This window comes from Syngnathus typhle, linkage group LG10, assembly GCF_033458585.1.
Source record: "Syngnathus typhle isolate RoL2023-S1 ecotype Sweden linkage group LG10, RoL_Styp_1.0, whole genome shotgun sequence".
In the NCBI taxonomy this organism is placed as follows: domain Eukaryota; kingdom Metazoa; phylum Chordata; class Actinopteri; order Syngnathiformes; family Syngnathidae; genus Syngnathus; species Syngnathus typhle.
In genome coordinates, this window is record NC_083747.1 from 1790093 (window position 1) to 1810532 (window position 20440).

General features: G+C 42.9%; 1 protein-coding gene across 7 annotated transcripts in view; it reads right to left on the reverse strand.

Moving 5' to 3' along the window:
- The window catches only part of mef2d (myocyte enhancer factor 2d), a 38010-nt gene extending 19424 nt beyond the window's left edge, over positions 1-18586 (reverse strand). For 3 of the 7 annotated variants that reach the window (XM_061289496.1, XM_061289494.1, XM_061289492.1), the window contains exon 1: positions 18387-18586. The gene's annotated coding sequence lies outside the window, so the exon portion shown is untranslated. Of the gene's footprint in view, positions 1-6114; positions 6307-18386 lie in introns of those variants that run through there. The other 4 variants (XM_061289497.1, XM_061289498.1, XM_061289495.1 and 1 more) reach the window with 3 other exon arrangements.
- Between the last annotated feature and the right edge of the window lie 1854 nt (positions 18587-20440).

Sequence of the window (20440 nt, forward strand, 5' to 3'; positions counted from 1 at the left end):
GCTTGGTGCTAATTGTTTTCCTGATGAACAACCGGAGGGAGGCCTGAACAACTTCGGCAGAATGTCGAAATCCTCCGCAATATCCTTGTGAAATTTAGCACCTCTGCAACCGCAAATAAAATTAAATAAATACATAAATCACAAATTATCTTAATAGCAAGTATTTTTGGGCGAAAAAAATTGTAACTTAAATATAAGATGTTTTTATTTAAAAAAATACGTTATTCTTGAGCACCTAATTAAAAATATATTACGCAAACCTCTTTTTATTTATTTCATTTATTTGTATTTTTTTCTCAAACCGATTTGACGTGAAAAAGAATCAAAATTAATTTGTGTATTTTTCTTTTAAAATCTCATTAATATTGGATTTTTTTTTCTTGAAAAAAAAAAAAACAACCTCTTGTGATATTAAGACTTTTTCAGAAAAAGAAAATGACTTAAATCTTGAAACATCCAAACTTATCTATGAATTATTCACTGATGAGAGGGAAGCAGGGAGTGCGGCAACTTGGCACTAATTGTTTTCCTGATGAAGAACCGGAGGCTAGAACATCTACAGCGAGGATGTCGAAACTGTCGGCAACATCTTAGTGAAATTCAGCATTCGGAAAAAATCCATTTTTAACTCCTCTTCAAATGGTCGCCTCCCTTTCCGCTGGCACAGATTTGATAAGAGAGTTCAGAGGAGGATAATGAATTCTACCTGGATCACATCATTAGCGCGCTGCGGGTATTACCAAAAAAAAAAAAAGCCCGAGAAAGGAGTAGGTGTTCCTAATGTCTTGCACATTCTTTCCAATGACGCGCTCGCTGGCAGTTCAATCCACACGGTGATAACAAGGTGAGTGTGTGTTATTCTCACACTCAGTCGCGGCTTTCGTTAGCGTTCAAAGGCAACTCGCGGGGATTTTTCATCGCTTCATCCGCTCGAGGTGGTCGAGTCGCAACCTTACTGGCCTTAACAAGCGACCCTTAATGTCAAATAAGTTTTGAGCGGTGTCGTGTCAGATACATAAACACAGATAATGAGCAAATTTGCGGAGGACCTAGATAGGAACCCTGAGGGATGCCCGACGACATGAAAAGTGGATTCTCTCAGGAGAATGTGGACATTTTGTGAGCGGATATAAAAGCAGACGTGACGCGGTGGCGCTCTTGAGGAAATGAAGAATATCTGAGGTGCAGCTACTTTTGATGAAAACTACATTGTCCCAGTAGACGGACTGGGCAGAAGAAGCAGTTGAAGAAGGGGAAAAAAAAAACTCTTCTCATTCCAGATGCTTCAGTGGGAATGTTCCTTGCTTTTCAACATTTTAAGTTTCGTCTCATGGACTTTTGACACCAACAGCATCAGATCACGATGGAGCATAACGAGCGCAAATTACCGTAATTTCCGGACTATAAATCGCGTTTTTTTTCATAGTTTGGGTGGGGGGGGCGACTTCTACTCAGGAGCGACTTATATACATGTATATGTTTTTTTTCTTCACTTTTTTGTTTTTTTTATGGCTGGTGCGACTTATACTCCGGTGCGACTTATAGTCCGAAAATTACGGTAACTTTGTTTTGAAACAAGACGCAATTAAAAATACTTTTCCGGTATCTTACAAAATTTCTGTGGATGAATTTGAACTCTGAACGAGTCAAAAAAATCAATCCCGTTGACTGAGGACAGATTAGATTGACATGGCAACACAGCGAGGCTGAAATCTGATTGGACGAAAAAATTAATCCAACATTCACATGTACAGTCGCGGAAGCAGTGGTAGCTACGATCCGATATTTTAGATTTTCTGAAAAGCACGGCGAACCCGAGAGAACGCGTCGGCTAAACTCAGGCAAGAGGGGGGCATGCTAGGTCGTTGCCTCGGAGCCGCCTGCCACACAGATTAGCGCTAAAAGAGCAGTTTGAGAATGTCGCATGGCGGCATCATTATCCCTGACATCTGTTGCTGCATTTCAAAGCTTCAATCTGCTCTCCGCCTCGGAACCGAAGAGGCCGCGAGGGGTCTCGGTGCGACTAGAACATTCACTTGCCGCCATCACCTGCCGGCCGGAGGGGAAGTCACCCGGATCGAGCCGGACGGCGGAGGTCAGCTAACGGGTGACCTTTACCGCCGACGAGCTGCCTCCGGCTCCCGCGTTCCACGCTGTTGTTATTCCTGGAGGCGGAAAATAGGTGACCGTGACACGGCGGAGTCAAAGCACAAAATCGCAGCTGTTTGGGTCGGACACGACCGATGTGCTACAACGAGGTTTTACAGCAAAGGCTGGAGAATTGACAGCTTGCCACTGACATTTTGTCACGGTTTCTCACTATAAAACAAATGGTTTCATTCCTACGCCAGGGACGGAAAGTGACATTTGCTTTCAACACAACAGGGCGGAACAAGTGTCAGGTGTCAAACTTCACACCCCTGTCCTTGTTTTTCCGCTATTCCTTTTCACGCAGTTGGTAACGCAAAAGGACATCGACTCCAGTTTGAGGCGTGTGAAAGGGGCTAAATGCAATACAAGGAGAATTTATTGCAGGAAAAAAGCAAGCAGTGGCAGCGGGCAAAAAGAAAAAAATAAATTGTATTGAATAGGTTTATCTGGTTGGAAGCACTGTTGGTCGATGAATTTTCTAAGGTAATAATTTACAAATATAATTTCTGGATGAAAAATTTCATTTGTATTATTTTTTTAATTCATATAATAATTGTATATTTATTATTATTTTATTTATTTTATAATAATTTAAAAAATTCAAATTTTTATTTCATCGATTTTTTGGAAGCACTGTTGGTCGATGAATTTTCTAAGGTAATAATTTACAAATATAATTTCTGGATGGAAAATTTCATTTGTATTATTTTTTAATTCATATAATAATCTTATATTATTTATTATTATTATTTGATCTATTTTATAATAATGAAAAAAATTCCAATTTTTATTTCATCGATTTTTTGGGCTGCTCCATCACGCAAGCGTGACCTCAGTACCCTTCCGGTTTATCGAAAGCTTTTCCCGCTCGCTAGGCGACGTGGCGCCATCGGTGCCAAGTGCCAACTCAACAAACTGGACTAACACGCTCACATTAAGGAAAGACGCCAGCGAGGGACAATGACGCAAATGACAAAAAAGCAGAGCAATACAAAAACTTCTGTGCAGCTGTTCATCTGACGGAAATGATGAATGCACCTCTTTGATTTGTTGTTGGATCAAAACGTTCCGTAACATTTGTACCAATTCCAGATGTAGCCAACACGACAACTACCAACGTCGGGCAGCTTTTTTTTCCTCTCTCTCTCTCACTCAATACTTGGGCTCGCTTCCTATTACTGTATTGAAAGTGTCATTCCGGTTTGGTAGGACTATTTAGCGACGTGGCTAACATGATAGCGCTTGGCTAAGTGGGCCGCTGAATGGCCTCCCATGACCCACTGAGATTGGCTTTGGAGCCTGTTGTGCCAGCATCAGCTGCGGGGTATTTACAGCGGGTTGCCGTCTAGGGCGGGTTAAAAAAAAAAAAAAAAAAGTGCTCAATGAACTATTGAACTCAGGAAAAAGCCTAAAAATCCACCAAGTATTTGATCACATTGCGAACCACCGCAGTTGCTCGGCGTCCATCTTTGCCGTGTCAACAAAGCTGATTTAGCGGTGGGAGCATCTGCAGGTGGAGGAAGGGGGGATATGTTGGCCAGGTATGTGAAAGATGGTTTTGTGCGTCCACGCTGCCAAGCACTGGCAGAAGAACATGATCTCACCTCTCTATCCCCCCCCCCTACCCGCAATCCACTTAACCAATCACGGGTGAGGCTGCAGAGAGAGGTGGGGGTGTTGATGCAGTGCAAAGGAGAGGAAGCCCGAGTGGAGTTGATTTGAAGGTTGGGATAAAGCGAGAATGGAGAAAGCTGGGTAGCAACACCATGAGAGCTTTGCCATTGCTGTAGTTTGACAATGCTTTCCATAAAGATGGGTGCTGAGGAAATTATATATTTTTAGTCCAATCCTTTTCACAGAGCAATTTTTATTAAAAGAAAAAAAAAAATCAACATTTATATTTAAAAACGAATTATTATTTGGGTATCCCCCCCATTTTTTCCAATAGATAATTATTTCGCCCAATTTTCAAGTTATAATACCCCAAAATATTTGAGGATTTTCCTATAACTGTATTGCATTTTGCATGTATATACATATATATTTTTTTTTTGAAAAATATAATTTTGACCAATATTTAAGCAGCTTGTTGATTTTCCGTCTATTTTCACTTGATATTTGAAAATAAAGCGCACCAGGGAGAAACCGATACGCTATTTTTTTGCCCATTCCACATAGACAGCATAATCAGTCAAGCAATTACGTCCTGCCTATTAATTTTTCGAACTAAATAAGTTTGTCCTGATGAAACCTTCCGGCATTGTCGTCAGGACAATCGGCAAACCTCGGCGGTGGATCACAGGCGAATGCCGCCGCGACAAAACAAACCAAAAAATGCTTTTGCTCGGTCTGACGAGCGTACGGCGACTATGTGGTTTGACCTGTCTGGTAACGTCAACAACAGGAAGCAAACGAAGCCTCCAGGGCACACCCATCACGCCGTTAGGTGCGACATCGTTGTGAAGTGGCGGAACAATGTGCTGTACGGGATTGTTTCTGTTATGGAACTTTCTCTTGGCACTGCCGCTGCTGTTAGGCAACAATCGAGCCGTGCCAAGACAATTGAACCGACCTGAACAATTATGAGGTGGAGGAAAACATTCAAACTCATGATAGTTGAATTGGAATCAGGTGGCAAGATGAAGATCATTTTATTAAGAAATGAATTGGCGGGGTTGAAATGTACATTTCTGGCCTTCACCGCAAAATCTGTCAATCGCAACCGATGAGGGGGGAACCACAAGCAAGACATTCAAGTCACAACAAAACAACCTGGCGCACAATTTGACAACTGCAACAGCTTTTTGGCACACAACCAACGCAAGGGGGTCAAAAAAGCGTTTGTTGTCGAGATGAACTTCAAAACAAGCAGCCGCCAGCTGCTTGGAGACCGGCCCGAGTGACCGCTTTCTGTTAGCTTTGCTAGCCTAGCGTACAGCGGAACTGCAAGAATGGCTACTAGTTATGACTCTTGGGATTGAATGATTCGTATTTGATTTATTTCCATTAAGAAAGCCGGTTTCAACCGGATTGAGTTTTTAAGATCACTCATAACGCAGCTTTTACAGCTCTGAGGATACGCTAACAACTGTAGCATAACTCACCGAGGCTACGCTAGCATAACTCACACAAGGTGAATTAATCAATACGACTTCACAATGCAGGTTGGCGTGGTGGCCAAGAACCGTGTCTGTTCACGCTGACTTTTTAAAAGGTATATACAATGGCGTCTTGACAGGTGGCGGGGAGCCCACCAATCACGACGCTAGACACATTAATAGCCTCGCGAGTCAAGAGGGGAAACCAACAGGTGTGGCGTTATGAGGCTCACTGCAGCACGAGCTAGCAGGGCCGTAAATCTATCTTGAGACACATAACCCCCTCCGACCCCCCTCAATGACATCCCCCACCGACTAGCCCAATTTGAAGTCAGCTCGGCAACTGACGACAGCCGCTCCACGCTATCGTCTTAATGGTCACGTTTCAAAGTGTCCCCAGTTGCTAGGCTAAAAACCTAATTTCAGTGATCCAGTTGAACTTTTTGTGTATATAAAATGAGATTTCTACTTGGATTAAAATGTCATTAATCAAGACAAAAAAAAAAAAATCAAAAATCAAAAAGCAGATTCCACATGTAAAAAGGCAAGTCCAAGACTGCGGACTTCAGTGTGACTCAAGTCAAGTCATGTGACTTGAGTACTCCACCTCTGCTATCTACGTTGTAAAATTCCACTCAATCAAAGAGCAAAAAAAAAAATCAAACAAACCAACAATTGGATCTGAACTGAAACATTTTAGTTCCCTCCATAGCTTCAAATTAATAATAATAATAAATAATAATCATCAAGATTAAATTTGAGTAAGATTATGCGATTTTATTCCAGATTATGAGGACGGAACGGAGCTACTCAATTAAATTCAACACAGGTCAGATCCTAGAGAATATGAATCAATCCCTCTTACCGTGGGGGGGGAAAAAACCCAACAGGGACTCTGGATTGAAGCCAGACGGTAGTCCAGAACCAGGCCCAAGATGGCAGCTAGCGTCCCGGTTGCAAAAGAAAGGAAGGTCGACGGAGCACAAGCGTGTTCGCTCCGCCAGCGAACGTCCGAGTGACAACTGTTGGTGGAACGCCCCGTGCCCCCCCCCAGCTCCGAACACCCACAAACAACCCTGCTCGCTGAACACCCGGCAACACAACCCCTCCCTCCCTCCCTCCCGTCGCTTGTGCATGCCTTCAGCAACTGCCACCGATTCATCAGTTGAACACTGACAGATTTTTTTTTCAGTCATACAATGTTGGCTTTTGATATTTGAATAGACTGCTTAATCAATTTGTGAAAGCCATTCTATCATTTTGCGGTCGTAAGCCTTTTTGAAATAAAACTCCTGGAATTTCCCCAAACTAAAATTTGAACCAATGAGTCAACATTTTCATCTCAACGTTTTACGTTTTTCAGTTTTTACCGATTTCCAGAGGACGCTAGGACACATCCGCCTTTGCCTTTCCTGAGTCTAGTAGACTTTACGAGTTTTTAAGTGACAAAAACGTCATCTTGAAAACATCAATTGAGTCCATTTCAGGTCTAGTCAATCACTTTGAAGCGTTTCAAGTTTGCATGTTCGACATCAAACCAGATGTTGAAACCATCTCAGGAGTTTAATCTACCATGTGGCACAAAATTTCACGTTGGGATGTTTTTGCCATCAAAGCGTCTGTTTTGAGCCAAAACCATTTCATTTGATTTTCATTTCTTATTAAATACGTTTTCCCCATTAAACTGTTGAATCCATTTCAAGAGTCGAGTTTATGTCTCTGCGGTGTTTTTCAAATCAAACTAATGGTACAATCCATCATTTGAGTCTAGAAACTCATTTTGTATTTAAAACGATACGAATTTGTAGCCTTTCTTTCCCGTTGTGGGTGTGAACAGTCCGACCGATTTTCCCCATGGCGGCTTTTTCGGAGTACTCAGATACGATGGGCCCGTGCCTCTGACCACCACTTGGATTATCTGAACTGCACAGTCCACACAAAGACAGCTGGACAAGTGCACATACACACACACACACACACACACACACACAACACACATGCTCAGCTGTCAGAGAGTTGTACAAACACATTGCTAATGTCTCGTGCCTCTTGGCCAAACGACACTGAAGTGGTGGTGGTGGGTGGATCCGTCCAAATATGGATTATATTGATACAGACGTTGGTATCGACATGGATGGCCGGGTTAAAAACACTAGACAATGCTATCGCCTCTAATTGCAGATTGTTGTTTTAGTCAAGCACGGTTGTATTTTTTTTTTTGGGGCTCCTGGCGACCCGTCGTGATTTGTCCTTATTAGTTATTGCTTCCAGACGCAACGGCCTCCTGGAATGTGGCCCACGGGGCCCAGTGGCACAGACGAGAGCGCTGCACCCCTTTCGGACATTTGCGGCGTTGTGTGGAAAGTCAATGACGCGAGTGTTCCGCCCGCCGCCGGCCCCCCCGTTTCCCACACCCTCCCGGCCCCGGCGGAGACTTCAAGGTCAAGAAAGGTCACCAGGCTGAGAGTTCTTCCTTGGGAAGCCCGGTCGTTGTCGCTCACAAGGACTCGCTCGCTCCTTTTACAGTCTTTTATTTTGAAGGACATCTTGAATCTTCCGGCTAAATTTGGTGACCTGTCCATTTCGTCTTAATGCCGATGTCATGAAGCTAGGTGCAATGATTAATTGATCAATCGACAACTGATCGCTTAGTAAATTAATCGTAAAGATTTGTGGTTACCGATTAATCGGTTTGATATCTTTTTAATTCAAAATTGGCAGCAGTAACGATTTTATTCTCCGTCATTGTCTGATTGATTGATTATGTTTGTGTTGAATCAAAACAAAACATGATTTGACCTATTTTCCAATATGCTCAAAACATTAGAATCACTTTGAAATATCGGAATATAAGGATGGAAATCGAAAGATGTTTTTTGTTCCGATTCATCGAAAAAATATTCAATAGGTAACAATTTCAGGATTGTGTGGCCCAAGTAGAAGTCCATGTATGATCTACTCATTCTTTCTTTCTCTCTCCCCATCCTTCCAAAACACGATGTTGGCCGTCAGCCCGAAAGGAGGATCTGTGATCCTTCCTCCGCTCTCTCGCCGAGCCAAGCGAGGACCGACCTGCCAGGTTGGGTGGGGGAGGCAGCGACACATTCTTGTCCAAGAAGAAGAAGGAGAAATAGAGGAAGGAAGCAGCGAGCCAGCCGGCCTGCAGGCGCGTGGATTTAAGTAAAAAGCCGAGCTCGGCTTCTTGGGCCTGCCAAACGCCGTCCGCCGTGTTTGTTTGTTTGTTTGTGTCGCTTTACAAAAGAAAAAAGGAGTCACGCTCGTTTGCCGCCGATACGCGTGAAAATGAACACGACGCGCTCGCGAGGCTTTGACGCCGTTATGCAAATGAGCCTTCCCTGGGGAGGATTGGAGAAATTAGAAGAAGAAGAAAAAAAAATGACAAAGCTCTCCTCTGCTCTGACCTACATTGTGCGGCAATTGTACACATTCGCTCGCACACGTTTGACAAATCCTGCAGTGTAATATGCTGCAGACACAAAAAGTTCTTGAAAGCTGCTCAGACGTTCTGATCGGCAACCTTTCACAGCCTCAAAGTGACACTGCTCTTTTTAAAACAGGCAGATTTGGAGTCTGAGAGGAGCAAAGCGTGCTACGCATCGTTCGCTTGATTGCCGATTTTTGAGTTTTTACAGTCGACAGGAAAGTCTGGATGGAACCACAACTTGTGGCCTGGCACAAAGTTGCAGACAGGTAGCAAAATAAAAGAGGCAGAGAAAGTCCCCAACTAAGCGGGTGAAGTCCGTTTTTTAATATTTGGGGTATTTTTCATGTATGGATTATTTTAAATGACGTGTATTATTTTTATGTATAGATCATTTTGAAAAGTGTCTAATACTGTGCCCAATATTTTGGCTTTTAAGTTTATAATATTTGTGTATTTTCTGTCCAGCATTTATGCAGATTTGTGTGTTTATTTATTTATTTATTTATTGCATCATACATATACATTGTTCTTTATACTTTTGATTTTTTTTGCGTATTTTCAATATTTTTTTTGTATAATATTTGTCAGTGTTTTCAAATTAGTTTTACGTAAGAACGTTGTATTTTTTTTTTTATATCTATGTTCCCCCCCCCCCCAATAATTGTGTATTATTTCTTTTGCCATGCAAATGTACCTAAACATATGTTTTGTGAACTTCATGAGTAAACCCTTGTCACACAGTATTTCTAGCAAATACGAGGTGACACTCTCTGTCTCGACTAGGCGTCCCCATCCCCCCCCCACACACCCTCCCTGAAGCTGTCACAGCCAAAGGTGAAAGTTCAAGAGCGTCACGACGAGCCCTAACAGACGTTCCACGTCTGCTCGGCTCAGCTGCCCACTAAAAAAAAACTACAAACGTCCTCAGCTGCTGCGGTTTCATTCGATGGTGAAATTAATAAAAGGAAGAATCTGCAAAGAGACCAGACCATATCCTCATTAACACGCCACCCCGTGCGGCCGCGTTATAGTTTAATCTGCCGAGCAAATTAAAGTCATAAATCACCCGACAGCTGCGACGACTCCCATGACGCGACCGACCGACCGACCGCAGCAGACGTTTTTTGCTTACGTGCGGTAAAATGAGAGCAGACTCACCCCACCAAAACAAAACGCTTTGCTCGGAGGGGCAACTTTAGACCTCCTGGAATCTGACGTCACGTTCGGGTCTAGCTCATATTCAAAATGGCCGACGCCACACTGTTCTAAATTTCAATATAAAAGTTGAAGATTTTGAATGATAATAATTTGAATGTACCGTAATTTTCGGACTATAAGTCGCACCGGAGTATAAGTCGCACCAGCCATAAAATGCCCAAAAAAGTGAAAATAAAACATGTATATAAGTCGTTCCTGAGTATAAGTCGCCCACCCAAACTATGAAAAAGAAACGCGACTTATAGTCCGGAAATTACGGTAATTTGAATCAAGTTTTACAAATGAAGTGGGACTGCCATAACCCCAAAAGGAGACAAGATGCTGTATGTGCAGGCGGCAACTGACCACCCAATCGCCTCACGCAACCCCCCACTGACACACACACACACACACACACACACACACACACACACACACTTCTCCTCAGAAACAGCTGACGCTTTAACAGGCTTACAACAGCTGACAGGCTACAGGTGGGTCAGAGGGGACCCTTCATAAGTCCTCTGTCCCCCATTTGGAGAGCTCACCATGTGTACACACACACATACACAAATCTACACACACCTGTTGTGACTCCAGAGGAATTGCCATATCGACCACGTCCTCTCCGAGCCTTCATGACCCTCCGGCATGTGTCGGAGAGGGCCTGTGTGTGGCGACAGATGCTAGCTAGCGGTGAGCCATGCTAAAAGCTCTAAGCTTCTTTGCTTCAGGCAAGGAAGAGGTGGCGGCGGCATTATGACCAGAAGAAGAACAAGCAGTCATGTTAATCCGTCAGTGAATGGAAATAATGTGTAGCTCGATACAAAATAGTATGTGGAGGATGCACAAACGGTACTTGGATGATGCTAACGTAATGATCGCTCTGGTTTAGCGTCAATGAAGCAGGAGGGAAATAAAGTCCTTAATGAGCACAGCGATTAATTACAGTTAATGGAACTAGGCAGCTTTTTTTTTTTTTTTTTAAACCAAAACATTCTTCCGAAACACAGCTAAAATGGAAAAGAAATCTGCTGGTGCTGAACCGAGTTCACTCCAATTACAAGGTGAGAACATCCTCTCCAAATATAAAGAGATAAAAATTGACTACAGTTTCAAAACAGGAAGTCAAGTGCATAAAATGATACGATGTGATTATCCCCAATTACACAACGATACAATTTACGATGCAATGCAGTTTTACTCCAAGGAAAATGCTTACAAAGGCTTTTTTTTCTTTTCTAACCACTCTTTGATTATTTAATTAGTTTCGACGAAAACTCAACAAATCCCGAAGGCATAAACAACTTTTCATGGCTCTCACTACGTCGAGAAAATATTCAGTTATTGACGAGTGTTGTTTCAAAGGTTCGTTTTAATTAAAACATTACAATGCGTTTGACTATTTTGACAAAATAATTGTCTTGCTGTTCATAATGTTTTGCTTTTCATTTCACTTCATGCAAGTTATTGCAAATTAAAACGCTTGTGAGCGGAAACATTTAAGTGTCAGGAGCGAGATGCTGACATTTCTGCTTAGAAACTTTTTGTCAGAAGAAAAAAAAAAAAGTGAAATGCGGTGGGATATTTAGGACAAGCTTAGACTTGAAAGCAAAACATTTCTCGGTGTTGTTCTTTTGACGAGGTGAGAAAAAAAACACATCTGCGCATGATATATTCCTGCCGCGTATGCAAAAACAGCCACGTTTTGACTTGATAAAAAAACGCCAAACGACTTTGTCCTCCATCGCTAAAGTGCTGCTGTTTGGCTGCGTGAGGCAAAAACTTCATTTCATATTCATGAGCGTGGCGTGCAACATGGCTGTGAGCCGGGCTAACGGCGAGTGGTCGTGTCGGGTGTGAGAAGTCACTGACATCTTGTCACCATGGCGACAAGCATGAGCGACACAATCAGCACCAGGAGAGACATAGTGGTGTGTAGATTAGCCTAAAAGATTAAAGGGAAGTCAACCCAAATATTCTTTTCACAAAATATTGTGGTATTTGAATGTAGCATCAAAAATCTATTTGTGTTTATCCAGCTCAGGGGGCGGCCATTTTGTCGCTTGCTGTCGAGTGAAAATGACATCACAGTTGCCCAGGTCCCAACAAATCATGGCTCACCAGTTTTCTGAAGCTGAGCCGTGATTGGTTGTGACCTGAGCAACTATGATGTCATAGCAGAGTGGCAAAATGGCCGCCTCCTGAGATGGATAAAAAAAAAAAGTGAATTTTGCCTGTTTAATTCATATTCCACAAAGGAAACATCAATCAGAACACTAGTTGGGCTGGGACAGAACATATTACAACGACAAATTTTGAATTGACGTTTTTCTAAGATATGCAATAAAAAAAAAACATTAAAATTGATCTAATAGAGGACGCACACGCGCACAAAGCGAAGATCGTCATTTGATGGCTCCGTATCCTCCTGGAGGAAGCGGGAGGACTCTGGAGTTGCAGCTATAATGTGATAAGCAGTTCAATAACATAAACAAGTGCCAGAATCCTCCGGAGACTGTGTGCGCTGCGTGTATGCGTGTGTGTGAGTGGGCGGATGTGTGTGTCTTTTGCTTGTGTGCGAGTGTGTGGGCTGGAGAGGCCTGGGCGAGAGGTGAGGACGAGTCAGCCATTGAACAGCATCAAATAAAACGTTATCTAATGCCTGCCATGCTGACACCAAACAAGTGCGCTTTCTCTCTAGAACTCGTTGGCTCTCCAAATCGACTGCAAGTGAGCGTCACCTTGCTTTGCTGTGTGAAGAAGAAAGAAAACAGAAATCTTCACACGTTCAGAGCAAATATCGAAACACTTCCAGGACCTTTTGCTTGTTTGTTTTTACGCTCAATGTGTTAAAGAATTTGTACCCTAATGTTTTTTTTCAACCAGGGACCGGTTCACTACTTTTGCCAATTAATGTAATCTATCAATTTATATGAAATAAAATCCAAATGCTTCCACTCATTTTGGCAACTCAAATGAGGACTCAAAAAAAAACGAAAAAAAACAGGAAGTAGCAAGAGCAGAGAATAAAAAGATCGAATCTGTAAAATGTCATACGTCTGTTTCATAAAGGCGTCTTGGAGTACACTCATCTCCCAGCCTCCGTGTTGTGTAATCAAAGCGCCTTTTGCTCCAAAGCAGAATACGAGCTGCGAGTCGTCTTTGCCAGAAATGCTTTTTGTTGGAGTCGCTGCCAACGCTTTTTGACAGCAGCGCTCGTCGCGGCTCGGGAAGACGGAACTAAAGACGTGGAGGTTGCTCGCTACGCCACCGGCAGTTCTGTTCAGTCTGGTCGAGTCGGTATTCACTTTTTTTTTTTTTTTGCTCGCCTGAACCATTTTTTGGTTGGACCGCACTTGCTCCTTTGGTATAGCAGGCGTCACATGACCTCTTTCTGGTTTCACCTTCTGTTGTTGGCTCAGTCTGGAAGTCTCACTGCCAAAGCCCACATCCAAATGGATGGCCCCCTTTTATTTATTTTTTATTCCACCCATAAAGAGAGTTTGACTTAAATTAAGTATCCGAAGCAGACATATAAAAACAAAAAGTCTAAAAGCACGCAGGAAGTCGAATATTTTTAAAAAAAAAGCCATGCTCGAAAAACAAAGTCGGCCATTTTGGATTGAAACGGCGATGGTCAAGATGGCCGATTCCAGGTGTCCATTAAAAGGTTAACTTGTTCTGAAGATTTTGTCTGGATTGATGGGTAGAGACGATAAAGTTTTCCGCAATTTATTTTCTTTCAAACAATTAACAAGCTATTTATTTTTGATGCTATCCCGAATCCCCACAACCGTCAAAAACAACAATCCGAGTTTTGCTAGCGACAAAACGGAGAACGCTGATCCGAGTGAAGCTTTCCGCTTCGACAATCAAACAGCGTGAAGTTTGCGACTTTGACTCAACTCTCACTTTCGACACGAGCGCGAAATCCAAACTAAAACGCCCATTGTCCGATTTCTTCTCCTCCACTTCAATCTTCTGCCAAAAGCTCCCGGCGAGCGTAATTGAGAAGTATCTTAATGCAATTTCAAATAAAAGACGGACGGCATGGCTGAAGGTTGCCAGAAGCCGAACTAAACGGATTCAAATGGAATCTAAGTGGATTTTGACACCGTGACCCAGTCAAGGTCAAGCCGGCGTCAGAGTTTTTCTTTCTGCGTGTGGCGCAGAAACTCCGAGCGCCGCCGTTTCCCCGCCACTTGAGGATAATCCCGCAAATTGCGCTCCAAATTGCCTTTAACCTACATGAGAGTCCGCAGCTTGCCGAATGACGCGGGACCACCGGATCAGTTTGGCGAGAAAAAATAAAAAAGCGTCAGCGGGCAGCGATCTCCCCGGATATTAAATGTAATGAGACGGCCAGATTCTGTCAGATGCCGTAATCCCCGATGAAAACAAATGGAGTCTTCATTCAGCGTTTTTCATTTGCTCATCTGCGCCAACCAAAGCCAGGTCGGTCATTTCCATCCTGGCACGGAAGCGGCGTATTTAGAGCAATTCCGTCCGAGGCGGAGCGGATAAATTTAGCGCTTTGTACTGATTATTTTTAGCCAAAATCGACAACTGAGCAAGGATTACCGCCTTTTGCTTTTTTTTCCTTCTCCTTTTAATTTCCATGAATGTTTATGCAACATGGCGTGGACAGATGACAGCCAAGATCAGGAATGACTCCACAATGAGATCATCACAGTGTAAACCATCCCAGTCCAGCACTGCTGACCTTTAGGAACGGGGAGTGAAGGCCAGCCGGCTGTCCACTTGGGGAGATCCAGTGTCCGTTATTGTTCTACTCGCTCCAAGAAGTGAAGCGTTTAATTTTGGACGCAACGCCAAAGTCACCATGCGGCACTAATTTGAACCAAAAATCAAGGCTCAACCAATAAAAGCCCAATTCCAGGAAATATTTTTTGCCACGAGGTTGGGAAGCAGTTGGACGGAATATCTAGGACAAATTTGTCCTGGAAATTGATAGTTCAACCAAGCATGGACATTTTTTTTGTGGGTCTACTTATGATAGACACATCAACCAAATTTCATGTTTTGTTAAACTGATTATGGGGACTGAACTCTAATAAATAAATAAATAAATAAATAAATAAATAAATAAATAAATAAGAAAGAGATGAAGCTTAAGTTGTTCAGTGTCTCTTTTTTTGTGGGTCTACTGAAGATAAACATGACTGCCAAATTTCATGTGAAGCTGCTAAGAACACTTTTCCATCCAAGCAAGATTGTGCAGATAAGCTGAGCTAGTAATAAAGATGGACTTGTGTGTGTGTGTGTTTTAAATCTAAAAGTACAAACAAACAAAAAAAAAAAATCAATTAATGTCGCTGACATTTGTTTGCCAACGCCGCTTTCTGTGAAGTGCGTTGCGGTGAAACCGAGCCTAATTGCGTCACGTTGCAGCACTGAAAAACCAAACAGCCACAAGGAGTTTTTAATGATCTCAAATCATTGAGAAGGAAAAAAAAAAAACAAAAAAAAAACAGTAGGGAACATGAGAACAATACCACAGGCTGTCTGGCAATTCCCAGAATGAGCATTGATTAAATCAACTTATTAACGTTCTCGGGGGATACGCAAGAAAAAAACGAAACAAAAAATACAACGCACTTAGAAAACTAACCTCAGATCACTTCGGTATTAATTGCTACAAATGTTTTGGATGTACAGAATGCAGCTAATTGATTGTGTAGTGGCGCATACAAATAGGGACAAAAGTATTGGGACACTACCAATCCCACGAACCATCCTGCCTGAATACTCGAGCATGGAAACGGCCAAAAATGGGGCACGGATCGTGGGTGTGTTGGCCTACCCTGGAGAGTGAGCGGGCACAGGGACAACACATGTTCACCTGGCAGGACGTTTCCTCTGCCGCAAGAGAGGTCAAAGAAACGCGACAGCGGGCGGGCGGATGGGCGAGAGGCCAACCTGACAGCTTTCTACAACAGCAGCACATTAGCATCGCTACATGATAGCTTCGTATACACAACTAAGGGTTAGCTGCGTTGACATACTGGACTGCTATGTGGTGTTTAGAATATTCCCTCGGAATCAAACTCGGGCCCGATCGCTAACGATTTTTTTTTTTTTAAACCGATTCCGACGTCGATTTAATCGGCTGACGATTTTTTTTTTTTTTTTTTTTAAAGACTCTATTTGATAACGATTCTCCATAGAGCTCCACAACGTTTGATTCTGATTCAGACCTGGCTGGAAACAGTGGTAGCATTTGCAGCAGCCAAAAAAAAAAAGTAGGCAAAACAAGCGTTCTCTATGTGATCTCTTGTCACTGCTTCACTGCAAGAGAGGAAAACGTTGCAATGGATCCAGAGGGAACGCAAGGTTCACGTGCGGCAAAGCGAGCGGTCGCTGCGACGCGGCCTGCGGCGCACAACGGTGCTCTGTGTCGCGTCTGAAGTGCACGCCAGTGGAGTCATGTTGGGCAAGAGGAGAGAGAGAGAGAGAAAGAGAAGGGGAATATTCTTCCCTAGATGAGCAGCGCCGAAGAGGAGGACAAGTAAGGATTTAAATGCAATAAATGCTCAAATTGACCCCCCTCCTCTCAAAAAAAAAAAAAAAAAGGGGCCCACTTTAAGAGAGTGATTGCACCTCCAGGAGGGGGAGCTGATTCCTCCCTGCAGTTAACACACGCTTACAACACAAATGGAAGTTGGTGACCAGCGACGCGATGTGCAGCGCAGCGCCCACCTGCAGTCACGGCTCTCGGGAAACACAAAAGCACATTAGTGGCACTAAGCTCATAAAGTATCTGCCGCTTAAGCCCCCTTTCGCCCGACAAGTCCACCTACAATGTGTAGATTGCATACTTTGAAGTGGATGCCAACACGCTGGCCATTAAAGAACCTTTCAGGGTAAAGCATACAATCACATCTAAACTGATTTTTTGCAGGTTGAAATGTTATATAATGGTGTATTCTATTTTTAGAATATTTTTGTCTTTTTCTTTAATAATTTATTTAATATTGTGATTCTTTTATATACAGCATTGAATATTTTGTATTTGTCCATTCATTTGATTTGATCTTGCTATTAACTGCTGCATCTCCTCAGTGCTGCCCCTCACGTTGTGGCACAATGTGGTACTACACAAAACACTCTAAATTTGGACTTGCTTGTCTTCCATAAAAAAAACAATGGCTTTAAAAAAGAAATCTGTGCTATATTAAGTGTGACAGCAGGGAAACTGCATCAAATAAATCCAAGACGCTGATGAGAAAGTGAGGACTAGTGTCAGCGGCAAAATGGTTTGCGGGTCTGAGGAGGAAATGAGAAGTTTGATGACACTCTCCTCCCAGGAGAAAGGCAATTACGCGCCGTAATGAGAGCGCAATGGGCAGAAATGGACTCGCCGTTTTATTCCGGCGGATTGCGCCACGAACCGTCTTCCCGCGGCCAAACTGCGATTTAAATCACACCGAGTAAACAGACGGCGTCGTAAAGACGTCAACAAGCGCCGTGGAAGGAATCAGCCTCCTCTGCTATTGTAAACAATAACATGGACACTCTCACAATCAGCACCGTGATGAACTAACTCGCAGAAATAGTCCAGTTTGGGGTTCATTTATGATTCTTGACCATTTTTCTCAGTGGTAAAGTTAAACAACAAAAGAAGTTATGATATATTTTGATCATTAATAGGCCGAGTAATCGGAAATCTGAAAATTTCGGAATCTAAATGTTCAACTCTGACGAACCCGAGTCTCAATCACAGAACCCCATTCCATTTCTGCTCCAGGGTCAAAATGTCAATTTGTTGTTAAACCTTCATGAAATTGGACCATCCGGGAGAGGGTCAAACTGTCGCCATCATGTGGCCTTCGTTTACACCAACTGTCTAGTCCAGGGTCAAATCACAGAACCTTCATGGATTGACAGAGCTCAAAGTAGAAATGTCAAAATGTTCTCTTTTTATTTCTTGCTCGTTCCAGTCATTACCACAGAACCACTATTTACAAAATTGAACTGTCTGTTCCAGAGTCAAATCTGAACTAAATTATGTGGAAGTGCAAAGCAAATAAGTGAACCACATCACCCACCACCAGTCCAGAAAGCAACTGCCTGACTCAACTTTATATGGGACGCAGCTTGGCTCGGATTTGAATCCAAAGAAAAAGCCAAATCACACTTTTGATCATTGTTTCATGCATAAAGTTTCATGCATGTATTCCATAAAATGCGACTGCATCAAAGCCAGCTGCTCGAGGCAGATGCCCCCCCCCCCCCCCCACTTCCATTCTTGACAAAGTGTGTGATTGGCCCCACAACAAAACATCACTTTTGAAAAATGTAAACACGACTAATATGCATGGAATCCTGCATTTGAGTGACGTGAACTACAACAAGAAGAAAACTACCTTCCGTTTTCCAGCTTTCCACGCACATTCCAAAGCAGCGGACGCACACGCATGCTCACCCCGAAAAAGATGACACGAACCCGGCCAAGAGAAGCAGTCACCTACCGGGCCAAAAGAGCATCCGCATCTGCCGGAGGAGGCGCGCGTGGTCAGGGGGCGTCTAACGCCGGCTCAAAGCGTCCCAAATCGCGGCCGCCGACTGTGCTGCGTGCCGCTGAGCGCGTCCCGGGTTGCGAATGATCGAATTACCTCCGACTTGACGTGCGGTGTAACTATTTAGCGACAGTGCAAATGGAGCCGAAGCTCGTTCTGAGGCGGTGTCCCCGTGTGACTGACAGGCACCTTGGGCCAATGGGAGCGAGGCTTTTACCTTGTGAAGGCCAATCGGAAGGCGCCCGCGCGGTCGGCGAGAAGGTGGAAGCGGAGGTGGGCGGGGCTTGTATCCCTCCGCTTGGGTGGAGAGTCCCAACATTTCATTTCAGCGGTTAAACTAAGTAACTTACGACAAATGTCACTTTGATTTTTACCATTTTTAAAAACGACGTCAAAGTTGTTGACTAGCCAGGTTATTGTGAGCGCCCTTAACGTCGATCTACTGCGAGCATATTGGACAGTTGCGATAAGCAACCAACTGCTGACGGTGATTTATTATCACTTTCTACAATGTCAGCAGTTTATATGTAAATTAAAGGGATAACATGCATTGAGGTGGGCAACAAGGGGGTCAATTCACCTTTTGCCTGGTGGTACACGTGATGTGAGCACAGTGTGGACAACACGGGCACGAATAGTGACACTTGCACTACTTTATCAAGCTTGCGCGGATGAACACTATGTTTACAGTTAGGAAGGCGGGGTAGGTGACGTCACACGGAAGGGAGGAGCTGGGAGCGTGTGCTCGTAACAGTTCAGCACGTGCGCGCATCGAGTAATAATAACGATTTATGACGTTTAACATGATTTCATAAGATTTATGAACAAGTATTGCTTTCAGTTTGGGTAATATATAGGTATACTGTTGTGGCGCCAACGTACTTACAAATTTAGGTTATGATGACGTCACCAGAAATTCGGCTTGTCGTGATACTTTGATACTGTGATTTGTTTTTTTCTTACAATAAAAGAGTATTAAACATATTCTAATTACTTTTTAAAAGTCCAAAATGTCCAAACAAATCATATTATGATTAAAATTCAATATCTGCGCTCAAATAGCGCTTCAGATGGTTTAACAATTAATTAATTCAAATTAATTATAAACCTTGAACACACAGAGCAGCAACACATAAACAGTATATAGCGCCACCTGTTGATTTGGAATGCACATTCATTGAGCATGTTCCCATGTGGAAATTCTTGTTTTACTGCACAGTGTAAGAGTTTAGTAGTTGTGGTGTCACCAAAGAGGTCGGAAGGATTACACACTGTGTGTTTTGTGCTTTACATAAGAAGATTACTCCATGGATTTCCATTGCTGCGGTCAGATGGACGCTCATTCCCGCAGCTGGGAACTAGCGTCGGGCTCAGTGCTGGGGTCATGGAAATGCCACCACGAGGAATGACAACAAACAGTGGAAAACACTGGACTGACGTACTGGACAATTCATCAATGAAACCGCTTAAAAAAAAACTCGCATGTCGAGACGCACTGTGGGAATAAATAGTTCTAAACCGCTGTGTGGAAGTGTAAATGTGCAATGTTAATTCTGCGTTTTATCAATATCATCGACATTTAACATCTTATGTGGAGTATTTTTACCTCTAAAGTGATCTAATTGTCAAAATCTAAATGTGTTTTGCTGATTTAGTTACCAAATTAATTAAAACTGCTATGAAAATGATAATATCAATGCAATTATTTAATATCAGGTCGGGATTATAGATACAAGTTTCGACTACTAACTTTCAAAAATATAACTACCGCAGTGGTTTTTATGAAGAATTTAAGCCGCTTTCTTCACAAATACGTATACTAGGTAATCTGGCGCCCCCTGTTGGAACATCAATCTCACTGGATGTCATTGACTACTGTATTTCATTTGCTTATGACTAAGCACAATTATGCAGCCAGTAGTGTACATTACTTGGACAGGAAAAGATTTTTAACATGGCTTGGTGATGTTTAAAAAAAAAAAAAAAAATCAATCGCCCGTGAAGAT